Source organism: Monodelphis domestica, chromosome 6 (genome assembly GCF_027887165.1).
Source record: "Monodelphis domestica isolate mMonDom1 chromosome 6, mMonDom1.pri, whole genome shotgun sequence".
Lineage (NCBI taxonomy): Eukaryota > Metazoa > Chordata > Mammalia > Didelphimorphia > Didelphidae > Monodelphis > Monodelphis domestica.
Window position 1 is genome coordinate 87,498,629 of NC_077232.1, and position 18,739 is coordinate 87,517,367.

Below are 18,739 nucleotides of genomic sequence, written 5' to 3' on the forward strand. Positions count from 1 at the left end.
TCCCATTTCTTTTAATATTAACCTATTTTTAAGCTCTAGTTTTATATATATATATATGTATATATATATATGCATACTCATGTGTATGTATTTTTGCATGCATATATCTATATACCTATTTCTGTCTTGTCCTTTCATCCTATACAGTTTGTTGCTGTTCCCTCTAAGTATACTTCTTTTTGCTACCCAGCTAATAACAACAGTTTTTAAGAGTTACCAATGACCTCTTTTCTTATAGGGATACATATCATTTTAACTTATTGAGTCTCTTAAAATTTTTTTTGTTTTTCTTTTCCCCCCTCTTTTTTAATTACCTTTTGATGATTCTCTTGAGTTCTGTGCTTGTACATCAAATTTTCTGTTCAGGTCTAGTCTTTTCTTTACGAATTCTTGAAATTCTTCTATTTTGTTGAATGACCATACTTTCCCCTGAAAGAATATAGTCAATTTTGCTGGGTAGTTGATTCTTGGTTGTAGACCTAGTTCCCTTGCTTTCCGGAATATCGTATTCCATGCCTTTCTTTTTTTCAGTGTGGATGCAGCCAGATCCTGAGTTATCCTCACTGTGGTTCCTTGGTATCTGAATGACTTCTTCTTGGCAGCTTGTAATATCTTTTCTTCCGTCTGATAGTTCTTGAATTTGGCTATAACATTCCTGGGTGTTGTCAGTTGGGGGTTAAGTACAGGAGGTGATCTGTGGATTCTATCAATCTCCACTTTTCTCTCTTGTTCAAGGATTTCAGGGCAGTTTTCTTTAATAATTTCCTGTAATATAATGTCCAGGCTTTTTCTTTTGTCATGATCTTCTGGTAGGCCAATAATTCTTAAATTGTCTCTCCTTGAATGATTTTCTAAATCCTCTGTTTTGTGAATGAGATGCTTCATATTTTCCTCAATTTTTTCATTCTTTTGGTTTTGTTTTATAGTGTCCTGCTGCCTTGTGAGGTCACATGATTCTAGTTGTATTCTGGTTCTTAAAGACTGGATTTCATCCTTAGTTTTTTGGTCGTCCTTTTCCTTTTGGTCAGATTTTCTTTGGAGGTCATCTTTCATCTTCTTCACCTAATCTTTCATCTGCTTTGCCTCATCTTTCATCTCCTTTGCCTCATTTTCCAGCTGGTTGATTTTGGCTTTCAAGACACTATTTTCTGTTTCCAGATGATTTATCTTAGTTTGTAAGTTCTTTTCCCAATTGTCTTCAGCCTCTCTTAATTGTGTTTTGAATTGCATTTTGAGTTCTTCCAAAGCCTGTATCCAACTCGCTGGGATTTCTGATTTTTCCTTTGCTAATCCCTCCCCCTCTGTTTCATTCGCTCTTTGCTCATTACCTGTGCAGAAGCTGTCTATTGTAATTTCTTTCTTCTTCTTCTGTTGTTTGCTCGAGTTTACCCCTTCTTTGCTCCCCGTATTTGGCTGTGCTCTTGCTCCTCTCAGTTTGTTTTGGTTTTGGGGCTGTCAGTCTCCCCTCTTGGAGCTTTGTCAGATCTCTTGGTACAGTCTCTAGGGGAGGAATGTTAGCTTCCCTGTCCTCTGGGGACTTTTGATTGGATTGAGTTCAACTGGGTCGGGCTGTATGTGGTATGAAACACTGAGGCTCTGAAGACTCCTGGAAGACTGGGCCACCCAGGCTCTCTCCAATTCTCTCCAGCTGCTTCTCCGCTGTCCGCAAGTTCCTTTGCCCACCTCCCTAAACTCTGAGGAGTTCTGATGGAATTAGGTTCAACTGGATTGGTCTGGATGTGCCCCGAGGCAACGGTGAGACTGGAGCCCAATGGAGGGACCCAGCCATGCCCCGTCTCTCCCTGGCTTCCTCCCCGCTCTCCAAGCTGGATGCTCCAAGCCCGGCACCCCGCTGCTCACAAGGTAGACCCTCCAAACCAGCACCTTTGCCTGGTCAGAGGTTCCCGCTGCTGCTGGAGGCTCAGCCCTCTGGGTTGTGGGGGAGGGGTCCTGGGACCTTCGCTCTACCTTCCCCTTAGCCCTGAGTATTCTCGGATTCCGGCTTTTGGGGGGCATACCTTTTGATTTGAGTCCAGAAGGAGAGTTCCCCACGTCTGTCCTGTTGTTCAGCTTGAATTTCAGTGCCCTAGGAGCATTCAGTCTGTATCGGTAAGGAAGGGTCTTCCACGAGGTCTGAACTTTTGCTGCTTGCTAAGCCGCCATCTTGACTCCAGCCCTTTTGATAGTGATTTGATAGTGATTTTGATTGATTGATTCTTCCCTTTTGATAGTGATTCCTCTCTCTCCTCAAATTTTTCCTGAGCACTTCTTCTAGATCTCTAGTCTCTATTATATATTTTCTTGTATCATACTCATTTGTGCATATGTCATATCTTTCTCATTAGAACTTGAGATCCATGGTGAAAAGTATGTCTATTTTTTCATCTTTGTCCCCACCCAAATCTTTCATACACTAGGCACATAAAATTTTGTTTATTTGGGCCTCAATTTCATCATTAAATAAATTAAGAGTTTGAACTAAGCAGGTCATCTTTTTTTAATTTTTGTATCATGAACCCCTTTGGCAATTTGGTGAAGTCTATGGACCCATTCTCAGAATAATGGTTTTAAATGTATAAAATATAGTGTATATGACTACAAAGGAAATCAGTTATATTGTCATGTCATTACCAAAATATTTTTTTAAATAATTTCATGGATCCGGGTTAAGAACACCTTTGCTAACATTACATGACTTTATGTCCTTTTCATTCTACAACTCTGTTACTGAAAGGAAGTTATCATATGGCCAGCAAACAATAACAACAATAAACTTTATTAAGTGCTTCCACTATGCTGGGTGGGACCTGAAAAATATGACCTAGGCTCTTCTCTTAAAGAGCTTATGATCCAAGTTGAAAAAACAAGATAGAGACATACAATCCCAGTGTAAGGCAGAGTAGAGGAAATTCTACATCAATCTACAAATATCATAACTGCTATTGCAGTTGAAGAAGAGATCCATGTAGACTGGTATATGGTGATACATCTTGGGATAAGCATTGATGCCTGGGTAAGATACAGATTAAGTGTCACAGATTAAGCTCAGGTTAGCTGAGCACCATTAGGTGTGGGGTGTTGGTTTGTCCTGTTTCCAATGGAAGCAAATCAAAACCCCAGACAAGGTTAACTGTGTCATGGATTCTTATTGCTCTCTAAGAAACAATGAGTATGATGAATACGGATATGTATGAAACAATTTACATGAAGTGATGCAAAAGGAAATAAGAGTTGCTTAGAAAACAGCATACAAAAAATGTGAATGGGAAGAAAAACTAATTAGGGTCCATGTTGGGTGGACAGAGGACAGAGAGGATTATCATCCCCCAGGGGGAGGCTATGATCAGCTTTGTTAGAAACAATTCTCATACAGATGAAATAATGGATTTGTCATACTTGGCACATAGCAAATGCTTACTAAATGTTTTTTCATTCATTCATTCATCCTTGAGGTATATGTGTTACCTGATAAACTGCCCTTCTCCTCTCTAATAGTATTCCTGTCTAAATAACTAAGACTGATCATCCACTACCAGAATATCCTCTTCCCTCAGCAGTGCAAGAGACATACTCACAGATGTTTTCTCTCCTCCTTTTTTAGATTTCACAAAGATCATGAATTCTCCTGTTTGTATGTATTGCAAAATTCACCCAGAAAAATATTGACTAAGCAATTACTGTGTCTGGGGAGGTACAAAATATACATAAGACATGGATTCTGCCCTGAGCTTGCCATCTAGAAGAGGTAGAGGACATATTCACAGAGAAATAGAATACAATATAATACATAAATACATATACAACTTCTTATGATAGTATTTCCCAAAATAAAGTCTATCCTACTTTAGTTCCACTTTGGGAAGCTACTTCCTGCTCAAATGAGGAGATAACATATTCTTAACTGTAAACTATCTCCAAATCATAATTTAGTATGTAGTTATTTTGAAGAAGGTCCTTGTAGGTACTTAAGTTCATTCATGGTATCCCTACTAGATTGGGAACTCCATGAAGACAGGACCTGTATTGTTTTAATATTTGAATCTTCCCCCGAGCTTCATAGGGTATTCTGCATAGGGCAGGTCATTTACATTTGTTGTTCACTTGGTGTATGGATTCTTGTAACCTTCCATTAGAGACCTCTACTTATACAATCTTAAAATTGAAAAAGACTTCAAAAGTCACCTTCTTTAATTCCAAACAGGTCAGAAATCCTGTCTACAATATTCCCAATGAATGGACCTTCAGTGTTGACCTCTAGAGATGAAGAATCCTCTACCTCTTAGGCAAATAATTCTATTTTGGGACCATTTTAATGGTTAGAAAGTTTGTTTATTTTGGGGTATTTTTTTTCCACAACAAATTTAAATCTGCCTCTCTGACACTGGCATTCATTGGTCATGGTTCTGCACTTGGAAACTAAGTAGGACAACTCTGATTCTTTGTCCACATTATAGTCTTTCAAGATTTGAAACAATTGGGGATAGCTGTGTAGCTCAGTGATTGAGAGCCAGGCTTAGAGACAGGAGGTCCTAGGTTCAAATCTGACCTCAGATACTTCCCAGCTGTGTGACCCTGGGAAAGTCACTTAACTCCCATTGCCTAGCCCTTACCACTCTTCTGCCTTGGGACAAATACACAGTATTGATACACAGTATTGATTCCAAAATGGAAGGTAAGGGTTAAAAAAAAAAAGATTTGAAAGAATTGTTTTATTCCACCCCACCCCGAATCTTTTTTTTCTACCCTAAATAATCCCAGTTCCTTCAACTGATCCTCATGTACCTTAGTCTCCAGTCCATTTACCTTTTCTGTAATCTAGTCATCTTCCTATCAGTCTACCCTCTATCCTCAACTTCTAACCTAACAACTGCTGCTCCTACCCTGGGTCCTGTATTCTTGATGAGAGTTCATTATGTTGTGGCACTTCCAGGTCCACCATGATATATTCCTACTTTCTTTTTGCCATGCAGTTCTACTCTACCTTGGCTTCCCACCCCACTTTCTACCCCCTACTCTGAAAACAATAATCAAATATTAGTATTCTTGGTAAAATGTAAATCATTTACACTATGACTCACTCCCTTCACCACTACTGTAAAAAAAGAAAGAAAGAAAACTTTATTTGCTATAATGAGTGTTATTTACATTTCCCTTTTTAAAGACAGGATCTAGTTCAGCCTTTCTTTGTATGTATAACACAGCATATGCATAATAACTGCCTAATAAATGCTTGTTGATCCAACCAATCTATAAGTACTACCTGCCAACCATTGTGCTAGGGGCCAAGGATAGAAGTACAAAGAATGAAATAATCCCTCCTAACAAAGAGTTTTACATTCTAATGTAACAGGAGGCTCTAATGTAGGGGAGACTTGACAATTATATAAACATATACATACATATATACACATACATATTCATATTATATATATCCACAAGTACATATATATGTACCATATATATATGTATGTATGCACCATAAATATGAAATGAATCAATACAAATAGGTTAAAGATAAGACATTTTTGGAAGAAGGACACTTCTGTAGGTAGGTATGTAATTCTCTATTTGTGGGTAATTCTCCCCCCAAAAGGAATTAAATTTTGTGGTTGGACTATATATATAAGAATCTTAAGATAATATTATAGTCACCAATTTAAAAATAGTATAGCTCAAGTCAAATTGACTTTCAATAGTTTTATTTACAAAGAGGTGGAAAAAGTGAAAGTAGAGGAATGTAAAAGAAGGTAGAGAAAATGTCTTGCCTATCACCCTAATGTTGCTCTGTCCCTGGCTCAACCCAGGCAGAGCTCATTAACCCCTCAGTCATAGGACTCAGTGGTGAATTAAACAAGGGTCCAACCCATGTGACCTCCTACAAGAAGGGGAGGCCTCTCCAGAATGAATCTCTCCAGAAGCCAGGAAAGGAGAGGCAGCTTTTCACTCACCCAAGATGAAGCACCAAAGTAAGAAGATCCAGGAGCAGTCTTACTAGAAGCAGTCTAAGATCCAGAGTCCCAGGTCCAAGTCCTAGCTCCAAGTTGAAGTCCCAGTCCAAGATCCTCCAACCTGAAAATTCAGGAAGAAGACCTCTTACACAGGAAATTCATCACCTTTTATAGTCCTTTTTTTACATAACTTCCTGTCCCTTCCTCCACTTTATGGGGACTAATTGCAGTCTTTAACTTTATTTAGCACTACCCAGGGGGTGGTCAGTCACTTCTAGAGTTGTCACCCACTTTAGTAAATGGTTTGTTAACCTCCCCTACTTAGTGTTAAGTAGGGGTGTCTACATTTTTGGTTGATTAAATTTAAAAGTAGGCAAGGGGAGAGTCAATCCCATCTTCACACCCCCAAAACAAATAGGCCACATTACCAAAATTAAATCTCTTCAAAAGGAAGATAATTTACTGATATATGCTGAAAAGTAATAAATTACAGGACTCATTAAAATTTTTCAAAACCTAAATTTGAGAGGAAAATGTTACCTCTTCTGACTTTGGCAGTCTTAGATTCAAATCTTGCACTAAGGATATGAGTCAGGGCAAGCTGTTTATCCTCTGTGGGCCTCAGTTTCTTTATCTTTAATGATGTGTTTGGACTAAATGTCCTCTAAGGTCTTTCCAGTTCTAAATGTATATTTCTAAGATCTTCAGTTTGAACCAATGAGCTATATCATATTTCTATGTTATTGAAGGCTTCAGCCTGACTTTTCTATATATATTGATAGATTTTTGTTTTGGCCCTAAGCAGTGTGTGCCCATTGTGACACAACATTAGAAAAACCAATGTCTACTTTAGTCAGACGAAAAACAAACAACTTCTAAGCTAATTGACTGAGGGCTCTATGGGTCCATTAAAAGCTAAGTATGGCACCCCTTGACCCCTTTCTCAACTATCTGCAAGCAATTTCCAGGAGCTTCTGAGGATTCAACCTTTCACCCAACCATTAGATACAAAAAAGTCCATGCTGCACTAAGCCAAAGAACCAAACTATGAAGATTCAAGAGCACAGTTAAAACACAAATGCCCTTTTTCTCTGCTAAGGATCTTTGATGAGATTAAAGAACTTTTATTTTCAAAATTGTACAAGGTAGGGAACTATAAAGGAGTCTCATTATATCGTTCTTTTCCTTGGGGCATGATCCAGTTTGGGTAATGTTTTATAGTAACAAGGATAACTAATACTCTAATTGAAGCTCTTCAGAGTTTATTTTTTTTAATAGCCCTATTTTAAACTGTTTGTGGCTCATTTCCATGATGAGGCATGTAAAGGAGATGAGCCATCATGCATACTTCCCTATGGAATCCAGAGGACTGGGGGGAATCGACAAGAGTCAACTAACTCACAGAATGTTAAAATTGGAAGATGGCTTAGCACATTGTCTAATCCAATTCTCCATTCCCTCAATCTTATAGTGGAAAAAACTTGAGCCCAGAAAGTAGAATTGACTTGTCTATATCCATACAGATAGTTAGGGGCAGAAGAAAATCCAGAACCCAGATCTCCTGAGTTCTAATTCAAAGCTTTTCCCCATTATATCACATTCTGAGAGACTGTATACTTCTGGCCATCATCCCCACCTCCTTCCCAAAGAACCATTAGATTTTGCCCCTGAAACAAAGGTCTTTGGCTCTGCTAGATAAGCTTTACTCTTATCTTTCCTACAATTAGACCTCCAAGCCATTTCTAGTCCTGGATCCCTTGTCACAGAATGCCCCTACCTTTTCAGTTCCACTTTATGTGTTATCTTCTTTCTTTCATTTGAATATCAGCTCTTATAGGAAAAGGACTAACTTGCTTTCTTGTATTTATATCCCCATTTCTTAGTGCTCTCTGTCTCTGTCTCTATCTCTGTCTCTATCTCTGTCTCTCTCTTTTTCTCTCTCTGTCTGTCTGTCTGTCTCTCTGTCTGTCTTTCTGTCTCTCTCTCTCTGTCTCTCTCTCTCTTTCTCTCTCCCCTTGTCTACCTAAGAAAAGAAGGAAGAAAAAAATGTGGAAAAGAAAGATTAACATGAGTATTGTGAGTTTGGGGGAAAATATCCTCTCCCCAGATAGAGTAACCTCTGGGACCAAGAAAAAAGATCTATGAGATTGTGTCAATAAGAGACCCTCAATTTATATTTTATTCGCTACTTACTCTCACAATGACAGAATAAGTTAGATGGATTCTATCCAGAAGGAGGTCTCCATACCTTAGATATTACAACTACAGAGAAATAGTTTTTCCCCCCCAGGAAGATCCCACCTGATCTTTATCAACTCCTGTGGCTCCAGGCTTTCTCATTTCCCCCTATTTCCTTTCTGTTATGGAATGTCAGTGATAGACTGTATACTCTAGGGTATCCCAAAAAGCTATAGAAACATAATCTGTACCTTAAGAAGTGGAGGTTTGCTACCAGCCCTGGCAGACTTCCTTAGTACTCTAATAATTTTTTTTTTCCTTTCAATTTGACTACTCACTTTTTGATCTCCACTCTTGCAGACTTCATTGTGGGCAGGTGAGATGCTCCTTGAGCTCTCCTGGAACCCCAGGATGGGACACTCCTAAAACAAAAGGAAATAAGCAAAATACACATTGAAAAGAGGTTTGGGGGAATGGAAAGCCAACTCTTGAGGTCCGTCCAGCAGCCTCTCTGAGGACCAAGGTTGCCTGCCCAGGTGTGGCGCCATGGGTGGGGTAAATGAGATGAGACACACCATACATTCAGCCCATGTACACAGACATCACACACAGTGCTTTGCCATGGTATCATGGTATATTTATTATATAGGTTTTTGGTACACACACAGAATCTCTATTCTCTATGTATGTGACATTCTACAGTTTGATTGGATATTATCAATTTATCTAAACAACACTCTTGTGATGTTACTACAACACGGAATTCTGTGATCATTTACTAGGTGTCTACAACACTCTGTGATAGATTTGATTAATGTGAATAAAGCCATTTGTAGGTTAGTACCCCTTGACCTGCTGAGAGGATCATTGTGCTTTTGGTCAGCTTTCGCTATCCACCATAATTGCTTGGGAGATGAACAACAAAAGATTCATATCTTGGTGTGAGGACTTTAGGCAGACCAATTTGGGGATTTTCCTCAATTTACAAGTTCTGTTTTTCTTGTGTTACATTGAGATACTTAGCAACACTTTTTGGCTTTTGTTCCAATGAACTCATCCAAATGTGGTGACTGTAGGACAAGATTCATTATGTAGTAGGACCTTGGAGCTTATCTTGTGCTTGAGAAAGGAGGGATCATGGGCAATAGTCTTTGGGCTTTTATTCTGTAATTGCAATCTTTTGGGGGTAATAACCTAGGGGGCTTAAAGTAGGTTATATATTTATTGATCCTATAAGTATTTGCTCTCAGGTTATTTCTCCTGTATTGGGTAGAGAATAATAATCATAACAAGTCCACTAGTGGGGAAAATTTGGGGAAAGAAGTTACAAAGGGGGGGATCAGCAGGGGGCCCTCATTCTGGGTTCTGCTTTGCTGACCTTCCTTTCTCACCATGACCTTGTCAAATGGTCGGGGTATGATGGCCTCTGGCAGCCAACTGGATAAATTAAAAAGAAGGAAAAACAGGGGTAAGGACAGGAAATTAAAATAATACTCTCTCATGCTTCTGTAGTGCTTGAAAGTTTACAAACCACTTCCTGCCCAAAAGTTCTGTGTAGTATAAAACAGTGTAAGTATTGTTATAATCTATATAAGTGTTTTGTTAAACCTTTGCCTTCCTTCTTAGTTATTGATTCCAAAGCAGAAGAGTGGTAAGGGCTAATCAATAGGGGTTAAGTGACTTGTCTAGGGTCACACAGATAAGGCCAAATTTGAACAACATTATTATACTTCTGGTCAGTGTAAGTATTATAATAATTTTAATAAGGATCAGAAGTGACTTTAACTAGGGTGGAACAGCTACCAAATGTTGCAACTGTAATTCAGACCCAAGTCTGTTGATTCTTAGTACAGTGTCTATATTTTTTCACAATGTCATGTTGAAGATGTTATAAATGGCTAACTGGAAACAAAAAGGAGAAAACAAAAAATACTTCAGGAGATATATAAGGATTAAAGGGGAAATTATCACCATGGCTAATAAAAAATATAGGATTACAAGGAGCTAGCATGTTTACCTGTAGATCTTTAATTGATGGTCATGATGAGTGACAAGGACCCACCAAACACCAGAGTCAATGATCCCACTCTCATTTTTATAACTGCCCAAATATCTCGAACTCTGCATGGTGTACTTTATGAAGCTTCTGTCCCCATCCCTTTACTGGGGATGTCTGTGTTCCCAGCGGATCCAATCTGTTAATTGGATAGCATTGCCTGCCATCCTTGCAAAGTGGCAATCAGGCATCATCACATAGCCAGCAATGGAGAGAAGGAAGTAGAGAATCACTACTTTATGGAAGTAATCTTGTGGCAAGGCTAAACTCTGTTGATCTTGTGAGAGAGGCAGTGGGAGGAGAAAAATAGATAGATTAAAGCACCAAACAGATCTTTCATGAAGTAGATACTTAATAAATGTTAATGGAATCAAACTGAACCAAAGGTATCCTGCTACATGGATGTTAGAGGCAACTTGAGGCAGTGGGAAGGGACACTACACTTGGAATCAAGAGAGATCAAAGTTCCAATCCCATCCCTGACAACTGCCAGCTATGTGACTTTGAGCAAGTCACTTAGAACCTCAGTTTCTTCATCTGTAAGAAAAAGCATAATAACACTTGTAATAACTGCCTCCCAAAGCCATTTTAAGAACAAAATGACAGTGATCCCTCTCCCAAAAAAGTAATTTATTTTAAAATTAAACTAATTTTAAATAGTTATGGATGACCTTAGAAATTCTAATCTAGTCAGCTCCTATATAGGAGACCACAGGTGCTAATGCCTTCCCCCAAAATTACTCTGTATTTATTTTGTATCTAGCAAATGTTCTTTTGTTTCAATGCAGAAAGCAGATGAATGCTGCTAGAGCAAGGAGGAAACTAAGCTGAGTTCTTTTTTGGCATGAGATTGGGGAGAAACAGCCATGGAAGATTAAGTACCTAAGGCCAACAGGGTTGAATCATCAAATTTTGGAGCTGGAAAGGATCTTTGCTAGGGATCAAATCCAGTGGTTCTTGATTTTTTTTTTTTTTTTGGTCTTAGGGCCCCTTTTAAACTCTTCTTTTTTTTCCTTTTTTTTTTTACATCCCTCACCTTCCATTTTAGAATCAATACTGTGTATTGGTTCCAGGGTAGAAGAGTGGTAAGGGCTAGACCATGGTGGTTAAGTGACTCACTCAGGGGCATACAGTGTAATAATGGGGAGGAAGACAAAAGAACTGTTAGGGGAAATGGAAATTGAGAGCTCTACAGTGCATGAGGCAAGAACAACAGTTGGAAACTGAACAAGGACTTCTGGAAAATTCTCCTGAGGAGCAGGGTCTTGGGGTGGAGACACAGAAGGGGGTGGAAGTAGGAGTTGTTTCTCTGGGCCATTTCAAGACACCTGTGGAGATTTCTATCACTGACATAAATTTAAAACATCGCTGGTTCCTGTCAAGAAAACTTAATTTCTTCAGAGACATGAACTATTGAGATACTGAACTCTAATCGGTGAGCAGTGTTCTCTCCCCTATTCTCCCTCTCCCCTGGCTACAAGAAAACCTTGTACTTCAGTAATTAGATTATTTAGAAAAAGATTTAAGGTGACCTAAAATCCCTCTAACCTCTTCCCCTTTACCCCAATCAACAATTAAATAAAATAAGCAGTCAGATAGCAAATTTAATCTTATTTATTTGCATCTAGAGAGTCAGCCCATTGGCAGACTTCATCTCGTTGCCAGTTTTCAAGAAGACAAGAAGAAGAGACTTGTGAGCACCCCAAAGCAGTGCATATCTGGATTGAGGTCCCTCATACCTCTCCTTGTAGAGAAGACTTCCCTGCCACCCTTGAGGGCAGACACAACCACCAAAGGCAAGCCTTCACTGAGGGGAGATCTCTATTTTTGTCTCCCTCAAGTAATTCAGGGACACCGGGAAGGGGTAGTAAGGAAGCCATTTCATCAACCCTTTTCTCACTGCCTTTAACCCTCATTTCTCCATCTAAGGAGTGAGAATCCCCCAAAATTACAACAGCTAGAAAGTGTCTGAGGCCAGGACTTCCATTCTCTAAGCTTTGCTTTCAATTCACTGAGTCACCTGACTGCCCCCTCTTTTATATTTTTAAAAATTATTGAGGACCTCCAAAAATATTTTGTTTATATAAGCTATAGCTATCAATATTTACCACATTCAAAATTAAAACAACTTAGTATTATTATGAAAACAATTTTGACCTTGCTGACCCCCCAAAAAGGTATCAAGGACCCCTGAGGTCTCCAGACCATACTTTGAGAATACACAGCAAAGCAAGAATCAGAATTGAATCATTTTTCCCCTTCTGTTACTTTAGAGCAACAAGTTAGAACTACAAAAGCCCTTAGAGATTATAGAATGATAGAATCATATTCCTAGATCTTGGGAGAACAATAGAAGCCATGTAAGTCTGATCCATTCATTTTTACAGATGATGACATTAAGGTACAAGGAGGACACTGAAGATTTAACAATCAACTCTTTTGAGCTGACTCCTAAACATGCCTCTATAAGTATACTTGAGACATAACATAATGAGAACAAAGCGTAGAATATACTTTTGAAAATATGTATCTCATCTCCCGCAGAGAGAGAGACAGAAACAGAGAGAGAAAAAGAGAGGAAAGACAGAGAGGAGACAGAGAGATCTTGTTTCTAGCTTAACAAGTTCACTTTACAAAGGAGGATATTCAGTCAAAAAGCATTTATTGTCATTATCAGTTGCTGAGGCACTCTATTAAGTGCCAGAGAAGCAAAGAACGGTTAAAACAATCTCTGGCCTCAAGTAACTTACATTCTAATGGAGGAAAACCACAGCAAATAACTAGATGCCTACAAGATATATACAGAAGAAAAGGAAGGCAGTCTCAGAGAGGAACATCATAGCATCCAGGAAAACAGGGAAAAGCCTCCTGCAGCAATAACTTGCCCAAAGTCACAAAAACAAGTTTGTATCAAACCTGGGAATATTACCCAGATTACCCAGATTTCCGATTTAGAGCTCACATTTGTCACATAGGTTTTGTCATTCTGTTTTGCTTTGTTTTGTTTTTCTGATGTAAAGGGAGGGAAAGTGGAAGGGGGAAAAGATTTATTAATAGAAAAATATATGGGAAAATGTTCATACAGATGTTCATGTTAATGGAAAAAAATTTAATGTGTTTTTGAAAAAGGAATATTTTTCTGTTTCTGTCCACAAGAAATTGGATATAAATTATAAAGAGAAAACTTCATACACGGAATAAGTAAAAATGAACATGGCCAGTAGAGTCATACATGAACATGTGTGTATACATGCACGTGTATGTACACACAATTATTACTCCCTTTCCCTGTTTTTTCCTGGATACAAAGTTAGAGAGGGGAAGTAAAATGACCCCAACCTGCCACTGCACATTCTAAATGCAGAGTCAGCACACACCCTCCCTTAAGCATCAAAACATGAGCTATGTTTTCCAGTCTAAAGCTTTTGTCTCCATTTAATCAGATTCCTGTAGTCATAACCCAGTCAAAGGCACCATCAGCTTTTTTCTGACATCCTGTGATACATCTGCACACCTCCTGAGTAATTTCCTCAGCATATTAAATGCTATTCATAGCACTGGAGATTGGAAGGTGAGGAGCAGTACAGTATTGGCAGGGGGTCTGGAAAAGATGACCAATTTGATTTGGCATTAGTACTGAATACAATTTCAGTTTTCCCTATTCCCCTTAGGAAGAAAAAAAAAATGTGCCTCTTCTGAAGCTTTCATATGGTTTAGGAAAACTTCTGGCCAGTGCAGCAAGTAGTGCAGTAGAATATGCACCAGACATAGATTTAGGAGACCTGGATTTGTGTCCTGACTTAGCCACTATTGTTGTGACCTCGAGCAAAGCAAAGTTGTGACCTGAACTTTCTGAATTTTGGTTTCTTCCTCTATAAAATAAGAGGCTTGAATTAGATGACCTCTAAGATTCCTTCCAGGCAGCAAGGTGGTACAATGGATAGAGTGACAGGCCTGTAGTCAGGAAGACTTATCTCCCTGAGTTCAAATCAAGTCACAGACACGTCCAAGCTATGTGACCCTGGGCAAGTCACTTAACCCTGCTTGCCTCAGTTTCCTCATCTTTAAAATGAGCTGGAGAAGGAAATGGCAAACTGCTCTAATATCTTTGCCAACAAAATTGCAAATGGAATCAAGAAAACTCCAAAAAGGGGTCATGAAGAGTTGGGCATGACTAAAACAACTAAAGAATAACAACAAAGATTCCTTCTACCTCGGTGAGCCTCAGTATCTACATCTGTAAGGTAGAGATAATGTTACTTCTATAGCTCCCTCTTTTACAGAGCTGATGTGAGGCTCAGGTGAATTAATAATGTCTGAGTTCCTTCTTTGTACATGAAAAGCATTAAATTGGGAACCAGTAGTCTATACCAGAGCCTGTGTTCTCTCTACATCCATTCAATCTTCAGAGTAATTCTCCTGATTTTCTTGACTTTTGCTCTCATCTAGAATTTTCCCCTTGGAATATCAGAATCCATTTTGTGTCTAGGGAAATATTTCCCATGAAAGCATTCAGGCTAACAAAACACTAACTATGAGAACATCTTTATTAAACCTGATATAAAATATAAAGGACTCATACCTGAGCCATTAAAAAGTCAATACAATTCTCTTGAGCCTTCTTTCAATGATCAGTAAAATCCTTCATACTTATTGTATCACCCTTCTATGAGTATCACCTCAGTCACTCAGGGTGACTTACCAACTTACCCATCAGTGGGCCCAACTATAGAATCCTCAAAATTATGGTAATGTCCTGGCTGTGAGATCTCTCCAAATACAGAAAGGACCTTTAAGTCAATAGAAAGTTAGCCCTTCTTTCTCCCAGCCCAGCACAATCCATACAACTCACAGTACCTATGAAAGGAGAAGGCCCAATTTTGCTTCTCCACATCATAGACGTATTAGTTGTTGAAAGGGAGTGTGGTACAGTGTATGGAGCACTGAACTTGAAGGAAATAAACTCAACATGGTGTCACTAAACATAAATTCAAGCTCAGAGCTACCAATTAGCCAGTTACTATGTCCTTGGGCAAATTACTCCACAGTTTTCTTTAATAGTTTCCTCATCTGTAAAATTAGTGGGTTGGACTAGGTGGTCTTTGAGGTTCCTTCCACCCAAAATACATTATCCAAAGATCCTAAATTCCTCAGTTCTGACTTCTGCTTCATCCAAGAACTCCCCAGCATGGTCCAGGTATTCATGGGCCCCATGGAGCCCAATGGTTTTTCCAGTAGATCCAGAAGGTTAGTTCTAAGAACTTGAAAAAGTCCAGGAGTACTTCTGTTGTCTATCATTCATCTACCATTAGATCTTCAAAGCTTATGACTCCCAGTTGAACATGGACTCCTGACACAGGTTAGCTGGTTCATCTGGAGCCTTTCTTTAGAGGCATCATGATACAGAAGGAAAAGCAATTAATTTGCAGTCAGAGGACCTGGGTTCAACTCTGGCTCTACCATTTATTACCAGCTTAGCTTTGAGCAAGTCAAGTCAACAAACATTTATTAAGCTCTGTGTAATTAGAAAATATTATACCTTTGAACTATATCTCCCAGCATCCCTTTCCTCTTTCATCCCCACCTTGCATGTTTGCATATAGTATAGTTGGATGTTTTTCCCTGCCCTCTCTCTCTTTCCCTGTGTGCATGGCGGGGTGAGCTTTCTGTTTTTCTCTACCCTTTTATTTTCCTTTTTGCTTCAAGTTATTATTAATAAATCTTATTAAATATAATACTTGGAGTATTTTGGATATTAATTTTTAATCTTACATAGCTCCTCCTGTGTACCAGGCACAGTACTAACTAAATAAGTCACTTCTTTGGGCTTCAGTTATCCATTTCTAAATTGAGATGTTTGGACCAGTGAACTCAAAAGTCTTTTTGACTTCTAAAGTCCTTTCTAGATCTAAATCTATGATCCTACAGCACAAGGTTTTGCCCTCTATCCCCATTCATATGGTTCCCTGAAGGGGTTACTTGACTGCACAGACTTCCTTCCAGAGAAGGGAGTAAACATGTTCAAATAAGGGAACTGGATTAGATGAACTCTAAAGGTCTCCTCCAGCACTAACATTCTGAGTCTATGATCTAATCGTGTTCTTTTGGCTTATGTTACTGGAAGAGTAGATCCCTTAGTAATATACCTGCTAATCTAGCTTTGCCTATGGGGGTCAGGAAGGGGCCAAAGAACTGACATGAGTATCTTTAAAGAATCTTGCTGACCCATTATATTGCATTATAAAATCATAGACATATTCTAGCAAAACTACCCTCTCCAATTAATCATTGAAAAATTTTTATGAAGAAGGAATTCGGGGATGGGTCAAGTTTTGACATGCTTTGGAGCCCTAGAGGATTCTTTGCTTTGGCTTTAAAACTTCCATGCTTTCCCAATCAGAGATTCTTCCCTTCTGCAAGAGGTACATACTCTGATCCACCACTGCTCTTCCCCAAAACATGGGCATTTCTTCCCTAATCTCCTTGACTTCAAATTCACAGCTCCCAGATTTTCATTTCCATGGCCTACAGAATAGTAGAATGCCATGACCTTAGAATCAAAAGACCGATATTTAAAACCCACTTTTCTAAATAATAGTAACTATTATTATTGTTATTATAGGAAAGTGGCACAGTGCATAGAGCACCAGGCTTGGAATTAGGAATCAGGAAAACTCATCTTTATGAGTTTGAATATAGCCGTAGTCATTTACTAGCTATGTGGGCTCATTTAGCCCCCCATTTGCCCCAGTTCCTCAACTATAAAATGAGCTGAAGAAGAGAATCACAAACCACTCCAGTATCTTTGGCAAGAAAACCCCAATCACAGTTGAACAAGATTGAAACAACTGAACAACAACAACAATAATTATTAGCATTATTATTAAAGCATTTTGAGGTTTACAAAGCCCTTTACAAATATTGTCTCATTTTATCTTTCCAGCAACCTGGTATTAGATAATGTCATTAATTCTATTTTACAAATGAGACACTGAGGCACACAGTGCTTAAGGTGTGACAAGGAAATCACTTTAAAAGACTGATATATATTAATTTAAGGTCGCCAAGGAATTCAGCTATGTAATTCCTTAATGAAAACTCCAGTCAGCAGTCAACCTTTATGGAGTTTAATTACAAACAGGAGGAAGAAAGGTATTAGAGATAGAGAGAGAGAGGGAGAGAGAAAGGGGAGAGAAGGTAATAGGGCTTAAATACTCCTTCTGTTTAGGCTGGGCCAAAAGGCCCAAGCCCTTAGATAGCTGAGGCAAAGAAAAGAGATCAGTCCCTATCACTCACATGACCAAAATGGAGAAACAGTCTCAGGGGTCTCCACCTCCAGCTTCCTTCAGAGCAAGCTTCTCAGAGCACCACCTCTCAGAGCAAAAACCTCTCCAACCCACCACCTCTAGTCCTCAGACCCTGCTATCTTTAAGGAAACCATCCAAGTTCCCTCCCCTCAGTTCTCACATCTACCAATCACTGTCCATGTCTTCCCTGTGCCAATGGTGGCTCTAGCTTAACCCAGGACTGCCCAGAGGTCTGTGGCTTTGCACATGTATGTTGAAGGTCATATTCTCAAATAATTAAATCTTGATCCTTTGCTACAGCCCTTCCTAAATCCTGTTATCCTGAGTAGGGTGGAGATTGGAATAATTAAATTTTGATCTATGCTGCAGCCCTTCATAAATCCTGTTACCCTGAGTAGGGTGGAGATTGGAATAATTAAATTTTGATCTGTGCTGCAGCCCTTTCCATTGTTCAGCAAAAGGTTTCTGTCCTAAAGTAATCTTAAGAAGGGAGGAGGAGGAACCTCCCTTGCCAATGGGGTTCACATTCCAATGGTGAAATTTCCAACATTCACAAGTCTAAGAAATTTTAAGGTTTACAAAGGTCACATAGCTAGAAAAGATGTGAGACAAGATTTGAGCTAAACTCTTTGAAACTTCCCATACATTGCTCTATTCACTCCATTACTAGTTGTTCCTACATACAATTCATCTAATCATGGACAAATTACCTAAACTCTTTGGGCTTCAGCTTTTCCATCTTAAAAATTATGGGCTCAGACTAAATGATCTCTAAGGTCCTTTCTGGCTCTAAATCCCAGGATTCCTCTAATGTGAAAAAAGTGACATCTGATACAGCTCAATCGCATGTTGCTTAATCAGCAGATTCTATCACCCAACAACTTCAAATTCCTGACATTATAAGCGTTAAGATGGGCAAGTCTAATTAGTTAGGACAAAGTAGTTCTAGGAATTCTAAACTGGGTAGATCCAGTGTTCTGAAACCAAGAGACACTCAAAGGTTAAATGATTGCTTTAATATCTACATCTTCATATTTCAAAAATAAGGTTTTTCCAAGCTGCACCATCATTTCTTTTGGAGTAGGGCCAAGAATAAAGATCAATACTCATGAGTGTGGTATTTAATTTATGGGGAACCTGATTCAGAATGGTTCAGAATGCCTTTTGCTTTTGCTTTTACCATTTTTGTTGTTGTTGTTTTTTTAAGTGACTTCTCAGTCTTGATGTCCATCTAGTTCTGGCTAGTAAGT

The 18,739-nt window shown here is 38.8% G+C and overlaps 1 long non-coding RNA gene across 1 annotated transcript in view; it reads right to left on the bottom strand.

The window, feature by feature from the left end:
* Positions 1 to 4,848: 4,848 nt before the first annotated feature.
* The window catches only part of LOC103101618 (uncharacterized), a 97,697-nt gene continuing 83,806 nt past the window's right edge, over positions 4,849 to 18,739 (bottom strand). The window contains exons 3-4 of the long non-coding RNA XR_469204.3: positions 8,465 to 8,548; positions 4,849 to 6,069 (exon numbers count right to left, since the gene is read on the bottom strand). This is a non-coding gene — a long non-coding RNA (uncharacterized LOC103101618). The remainder of the gene's footprint in view (positions 6,070 to 8,464; positions 8,549 to 18,739) is intronic.